Source organism: Eubalaena glacialis, chromosome 5, assembly GCF_028564815.1.
Source record: "Eubalaena glacialis isolate mEubGla1 chromosome 5, mEubGla1.1.hap2.+ XY, whole genome shotgun sequence".
NCBI lineage: Eukaryota > Metazoa > Chordata > Mammalia > Artiodactyla > Balaenidae > Eubalaena > Eubalaena glacialis.
The window spans coordinates 82703232-82710846 of record NC_083720.1 but is presented as its reverse complement, the minus strand read 5'-3'; the positions used below and the strand labels follow the sequence as shown (position 1 = coordinate 82710846).

Genomic DNA, 7615 nt, shown 5'->3' with positions numbered 1-7615 from the left:
AGGTATGTGTATTTTGTAGTGGAAGTGAGTCAAAGAGACCCACAAATTTTGGAGTAATTAGGCATGTACTGGTCAGAGGAAATGAGCCAAAAATACCAAAAGTACTAGAGGAAGGGACTGGATTTCTCACAGTCAGCAAGGTATAGGCTCTAGGTAAGTAACGTTTAAATTTAAGGGGAGCTTGAAGGGTGACCTGAAAGACTGAGAACTTGGGGGCATGGCTACATAGGAAAAAATAAATGTGTGTGTGTGTGTGTTTATCACTCATTCAAATCTGACCATGCTGAAAGGACAGGATGGGGAAGGAGGGACAGAGGTGTCTATTAAAGTTAATTTTGAGTAAGTTTGTACTTCTAAGGTTGCTCTTTATATTTCCTTATTGTCCACACAATTAAATTCAGTCAACTTTATTGAGGACTTATTACATATTAGGTAGTATGCTAGACTGGGGAGCAAAGAGAAATGAAACACTACCATGGCCCTCTTTATTTCACAGTCAGGCAGAAGCAATTGAAAATATGAAATCACTTATTCTGGTTTCCGGCAGTACTATCAGAGGCTTATACACAAAATAATGTTAAGAAAAATGAAAAATGGGTGATTACTTCTACTTTGGTAATTGAGAAAATTCCAATGTTACAGAGAAGCTAACTAATCCTAAGCAAAACATCTCTGATCATTTGGTCCTACATTCAGTTTAAGCTCTGACAGGAAGATCTGAGAGTGAGACTCTCCTAATGTGAACAAGTATCTTGCATGGATACCCTGTAAATTGTCTGGGAAAATGCATTGTCTATTTTCCCTCTCTTTGTTCTTTTCCTTTTTTTCATCTTCCTCTTCCCCTTCTCCCCTCCCTCCCCCATCCCTCCCTGCTATCCTAATTTCCTCCCTTCCTTCCATCTTTCTTTCCTTTCTTCCTCCTTCCTTCCTTCCTTCCCTCCTTTCTTCCTATTAAAGGAACATATTTAGCAATTATTCAAGGGTTATAATTCATTCAGCTTTAAAGTATTAATTTGATATATTTATTGGTCACCTCCTATGTTTCTGGCACTGTTTTAGGTACAGAGGATATAAGAGTGAAAAAAATGAACAAAACTCTGACCTCATGGAAGTTAAATTCTAGTGGAAAGTATTGAAAAGTAAGACAAATACAGAAAAGTAGAGGAAGTATATTGCATATGTGTATGTGTGAGGAATGAGATTAAACTTTTAGACAGTGTGATGTCAGTAGGTTCTGTCTGACGAAAACAAGAAACTTAAGTAAATTGTTGAGTGAGGGGAGAGAGCAAAGTATAGGGATGTCTGAGGAAAGAACATGTGATGCAGAGGAAATAGCAAGTACAAAGGCCCTGAGATGGGAATATACCGATTGTATTTGAGAAATACCAGGGAAGTGTGAGTGTCTGTTTGGAGTGATTCCAGAGAGGAGATCAGAAGGGTCTTTAGGACCCTATAGATTATTGTGAGGACTTTACCTTTTACTCTGAGAAGGTTGGAAAGCCCAAACTGAAGAATAACTAGACCAGATTTTTAAAAAGTCACCTTAAATGCTGCCCTGAGAACCAAAGGTGCCATTTGCTGAGATGAGGAATTTTGAGAGAGAAGCAAATGGTTTTGCAGGGTGAGAGGTAGGAAGGTTTATTAGCAAATTTGTTTTGAATATCGTAAGTTTGCGATCAAGTAAAGATAACAAATAGAGAGTTTTATGTACAAATTTGGAGTTCAAGGGGGAAAGAAGCTCTATATTTGAAATAATATCTATCTTTAATGTCCTGTTACCTACCTTAGTCTTATGAGAAAACTTTTCATTGCAAGTGGCAGGTGCAGAAGTTCACATAAAGATGGGTGTAGAAATATATTAAATGCAGGAGCATTATGTCGAGTGGTATCACTATGCAAGTTCCTAGCAGGATGTAACCAGGTCCATAAAGAGGAGTTCTGGCTAAAGAGAGTAAGATGACAGGGTCCACCTTTCCTAAAGGTAGCCCTGCCTTAATCCTAATACCAGCTTTCCCTTCTTCTCAGGTGAAGTTGTGTCTCCCCTCTCCCCTGTTTTCCTTCTATGGTCTTTGTAGACAACTCCTATTTTTTAGGAGACCCACACTTCACATTGATTTGTAGTTTTGTGTTTATAGGTTTAACTCTACCATTAGATTTGAAGCTGCTAAAGAGTGGGGTCATATTAATTAATTTTTATACTTTCTGTTTCTACTACAGTGCCTGATATATACATTATACTCAATATCCATTCGTTGAATGAATAACTGACTGAAGCTTCTCCTGTGTTCCCGAGACTAGGATTTTACACTGCTTGCTGGTTATTCTAGCTGAATGTCCTATAGTCAACCTAAATATAATATGCTCAAAACAGAATCAACTTACTTATCCTGAAAACTTACCCTTTATCCTGAATTTTCAGTATCACCTAGGAACATAACTTTGCAGGAAGATGCTCCAAATGAAAACTTTCCAACTTTGACTCTCTTACCCAAATCTTATGTCACTATGCACTATGCTCTATTAATTCTATCTCTGAAGTGTCTCTGAAATTAGTTCCTCTAGTCTATTCACTCACACCTCTCCTTCCTACCTCATTCCCAGTGAACTTTTCTACTTTTGCTCAATTTTTTCCCACATTCCCTCCATGTTATCACAACTAGTTACAATCCTTGAAGTCCCAGCTTAAACCCACATGTGGCATGAAGTGGTCCTCAGTCTCACAGTCAGCATAAATTTTCTCCCTCCCCAATAGCACACTGTGACTCTCTAGCACATTTGGCATTATAGTGGAGAAATTGGCATATTTATTTCACATTAGCCTGTGGTTTTCTCATCTTTATACCTCAACACCTAATACATTGCCTTCCATGAAGAAGATACTCAATAAATGATTGTTGAATTGAATGAGTACATATGTTTTACTGATTCTTTGACATAGTAATTCTCTTCAGTGGAGGAGTAAGTAATTGCCACTCATCAAAAGTCATTCTCTTGAATATGTTTGCTCTTCACAAAAATTCACCTTCCTACTCAGTAGCAGAATATCTCTAAAAGACACTTTTTAAAACAGTATTTTCCACATTGAAAAAAAAAGTGTTCAATCTTTGAGCATGAATTATTTCCTCACTTGTGGGAGGTTGGATTGGAGACAATTTTGTCCGATTTCTGCACCAGTGCATCAAAATTTCACCCCAAATGTGCTAGTCCTTTACATTTTAAAGATTTTGTGACACCCTTTGTCTGATTAGAGAAACACAACGTTTTAAACTTTTATTTAAGTGGTGCTAACAGATACTTTGATAATGCACTAGAAAGGATGTTACACACATAAATATTTCACTGTGCATTGATTTATTTATCTTCCTTTTAGAGCATAAGAGGGAAATATGCTGTCAAGATATTCTCAAGAGTAGAGAAAAATTGAGTCTATTGGCCTTCTAGAAAAGTGAATAGTATTGTATCATCTCAAAAACGAGGATTTATGGTGAAATGTTTACAAATTCGGGGGGAAAGTTATAGAAAAATGATTTGTCAACACTAATATAAAAGCAAAGGGATGTCCAAGATGGCATGCCTAAAGCCGGTCAACACACAATCTTTAGGGTGCAGTGAAATTCTATGGCTGGTTACCCAGGTTTTCAATCTGATTCATCCCCTGTGAACGAAATACTACTCCAAATAAAAGGTCAAATGCAGCAATCACCTATTGAATATGTGCTCTACATGATAAAAGTATATTACAAACTTTATGAATCCTAGAACTCCTGATCTCATCTTATTCATGGTCATATTCAAATAGGTATGCAGAAAAACTAAACGTAGTTATACTTCTGATATCCAAATTTGGGGACTCTTTTCATTTTCTCTTTTCTCTTCTCTCTAATTCTCTTCTACTTTATTTTGCTTTGGAGTCTGTCTTTCTCTAAAACCAATGCCTCAAAATATATTTGAGTGTAAATAAGTGATAATAAACCCCGTTTTCCAGTATCTCCCAATCAATGCAGATTTTTCTTCCTGATTTATTTTCCAGTCTCTAATTACTTTTATTATGTAGGTAATCTTAGTATCTCACAAAAAGGCTTTTCTTACTCCATCTGCTTCTTCTTTCTGACTACTATCTGATTCAGCATCATGATATTCTGACAAAGACACATTTCATCAGGGAGAAAATAACTAGGGAGAGTACATTCTCTGTATTTAACAAGGTAGAAAGAACTGGGAAATTTATGAGTTAAAAATTTTACCCTTTTAACACATTTACCCTGGTCAATCTTCAGAGATGCCTTCAAAGGCAAATCCGATATGTAAATGGGACTTTCAGATGATCCTTGTATTGACAATCTATCACACACTGACTCCCTTTCTTTTCATTCTTTTACTGGGGGCAGAGGAGGAGGGCTTGGCGAGTGCTGTGTAATTTATCTGGAAAAACTCCAGAAACACTGCCAAGTCCCACTTCTCTACTTTAGGCTGGGGGAAGGGCATTTACTATTTATTTCCTGTACTTTCTAGGTGTCACTTAACAGTAGTTTGAAAAATAAATTCTGCTTACTTTATAACAATATTAATAGCTATTTACCACTGAAAGATATTCTTTTTTGCCAAAACCAGAGCAAATGTGTAACCGATTCTATCCCAACTGAGTTCTGAATGCAAGCACGGTAATTCTTCTTAGGTCCGGTCCTAACCTGTAACTAGCGAAGTCCACTGATTAAGAAGGGAAACTTTATTTCAGCCCTTTGGGATCTTTCATCTTTTAAAGGCAGAGACATTTATATCACTTCTGGTTTATCAGATTCATTCCCGCACTTCAGTTGGAATTTTAGTTGATCTGGATCCCCTGGTAGCTTCTAATTTGTCCTCATTTTCCTTTTGCTTCACCAGCAATGAAAATCTAGGAGATTTTGAAAGAACAATGGATTTCAACAGAAGGTATGAATTCTTTACTCCAAATCACTTCCATTTTAACTTACTTCTGAGCCTCCATGTCTTGTTCTATTGTTCCTTGTGGAGCTGTCCACTAGAGTTGGGACAGCTTATCCAGGGGACCGAATATATTTCCCCTGGCTTTGTGTACATTTATGAAATTGGCAGAGGCAGAGGTGTCTTCTATTCTATTCTTGTTCCAGTATACTGGTTGGCAAACTTTTTCTATAAAGGGTCAGCTAATAAAAATTTTAGGTGGTACAGCCCTTATATGGTCTCTGCCCCAACTTTTCCACTATGGCCTTGCAGTATGAAACCAACCATAGACAATACGTAAATGAATGTGACTGTGTCACAATAAAACTTTACAATGGATCTTGAAACTTCAATTTTAAATAATTTTCACATGTCATCAAATATAATTCTTTTTTTGATATTTTTTACAACCACTTAAAAATAATACCCATTCTCGTTAGTGGTTAAAACAAAAAACAAAAAACAAAAAACAAAACCCCACACCAAACATGTAATGGGCCAGATTTGGCCTCTGGGGCATTGTTTGCCTACCCTGTTCTAGGGCAGTGAGTTAGTCACTTTATACATATGCTATTCTTTACAGTTTTAAGTCCCAATGCAAAACTGGCTTGAAGACTAATTAAAAATGGTGGCCTTTCTCTGCCTGTAATATTTTACATTTCTATGCAATGTCAATTATGGCTCAGAATTTTATTCACTTCATAAAATATTATTTCTTGTCTATTTTCCAAATTCTTTTGGCAAATAATATACATAGATAATTCAAAATTTTTTGAAAATTCGAAGTCCCTTGTTAGCATCAAGCCCTTCAAAGATTTGGTATTGACCATGGAGAGATGGGAAGGAGCTACTCACTTCACCACGCAAGGTGAACTTAGAACTCTTCTTCTAATAAGGACTCCAATCTCTTAAGAAACTGAATATGGGGATGTGTGGATGTACATGGCAGTGGGTTGGCCAAGACTATATCCCATTTCAACACTTCTTAAGGGAATATTTTTTGTTTCCTCAATTTAGCAGACTTATTTGTAGGGCCCCATTTGTTTGGATCTATGGCTTGTATATCCACTTCTAAATAGATATGTTTCTCAACTTTGAACCCTTGACTTCATTGTACTGTCATCTTCATAATGGTTTTTTGACTTTCTAATTCAGAGAAAGTTGACTGTATTATTATTTTAAATCCTAGCAGTTCTGATTTTTATCCCAGGATTATTTCAGAGCTCTTAGATGAGCTACCCAAATGTAACTCTTTTGATTCCTGGACCTATATGTCCAGAGAATTCCAGTGTCTGAATGATAAAGCTCCCTCTAATAAAAACTCAATATATAGTCATAATCTTTTCTCACTCCACTTTCAGTTACCTTCACCACCCAACATCAGAAAATATCCCTCTCTCTTCATGCTACTCTACCCCATGTGACTTCTTTTCTCCCCCCCACCCCCTTTTCCTCTCAAGTTTACTATATGTATCTTCTTTGCCTCTTGTGACAAGTTTTTCTTCTTCATTTCTCACAACTTTTCTTTCTCTGCACAGTATCAGATTCTGCAGCTCAAAAGAACTGAATTGCACAAGGTAGGATGTTTGGTGGTGAGAAGCTGAAGGAGCAAAGATAGCATTATTTGTGATCATGGGACTTGGAAGTGTGCAAGATACTAGGAGCTTTTGCATATTATTAATTTTAGAATTCATTACATTATTAATAATTACAGGAAGGGGGAACCAACAGTTTTTTTCAAAAAATAATAGTGATAACTATAATAAGATATCAGAGATTTTGGTTTCTGTTCTTCAATTATATTTTCTTCCTAAAGGACTCTTTGATTTTAGGGACCATGCTAAGGAATTACCTCCTTACCTCTCATTTCAGAGGTATATACTCTTGTTCAGGTAAATAACTATCAAAATGCAAATATTAGGATGATCATTTTATTTACTATATTAAATTTTTTCCAGTTAGAGCAAGAACATCATATGAATAAACTCTAACAAACATTTAAAATATCTGTATTGGGACTTCCCTGGTGGTCCAGTGGTTAAGACTCTGTACTTCTACTGCAGGGGGCTCGGGTTCCATCCCTGGTCAGGGAACTGTAAGCCTTGCTGTGCGGCCCAAAAAAAAAAATCTGTATTATCTTTTTAAAATGGTTGAATTGTTGATTCATGAGAACTAGAATGAATCTAAAGTTAATATTTGTTGAATATTAAATGAAATAGAAAGTTGTAACACTTATGGGCCTGAAAGGACTCTGACAAATCGTCTAAATTGCTAACCCAGACCTTATAATAACTTAGCTTACACAGTGTCTCCTCACACCTAATATAAGTGTCTTCAGTAACTTTTTGGTTTCAAATTTTAGAAGTCTGTAAATATCAAGCAATTTGCATATGAAATATGCACCAATATCACCAGCATTTTTTCCTTAAAATATGTACGTTAGTGTCTAAGTCCTTAAAACTAACATTTCAATATAGAAAATTTTTATGAGGCTGCAAAATTTACTTATATTGGCTAGTATAGATCTTAGCTAATTTTTCAATTGTCCTCTCTTCAAATATCTCATGGGGAAATGGTGTTTGGTATTTATACATTCTCTTCCTGTCCATCGTGCCCTGAGGCTGCTTCACCACCTTGAGCCACAAGCCCTTTC

At 36.3% G+C, this 7615-nt stretch overlaps 1 non-coding gene across 1 annotated transcript; it reads left to right on the top strand.

Moving 5' to 3' along the window:
• The first annotated feature begins 6982 nt into the window (after positions 1-6982).
• On the top strand, positions 6983-7055 carry TRNAR-UCU (transfer RNA arginine (anticodon UCU)). Its single transcript has one exon. It is a non-coding gene; the product is annotated as a tRNA-Arg (tRNA).
• The last annotated feature ends 560 nt before the right edge of the window (positions 7056-7615 follow it).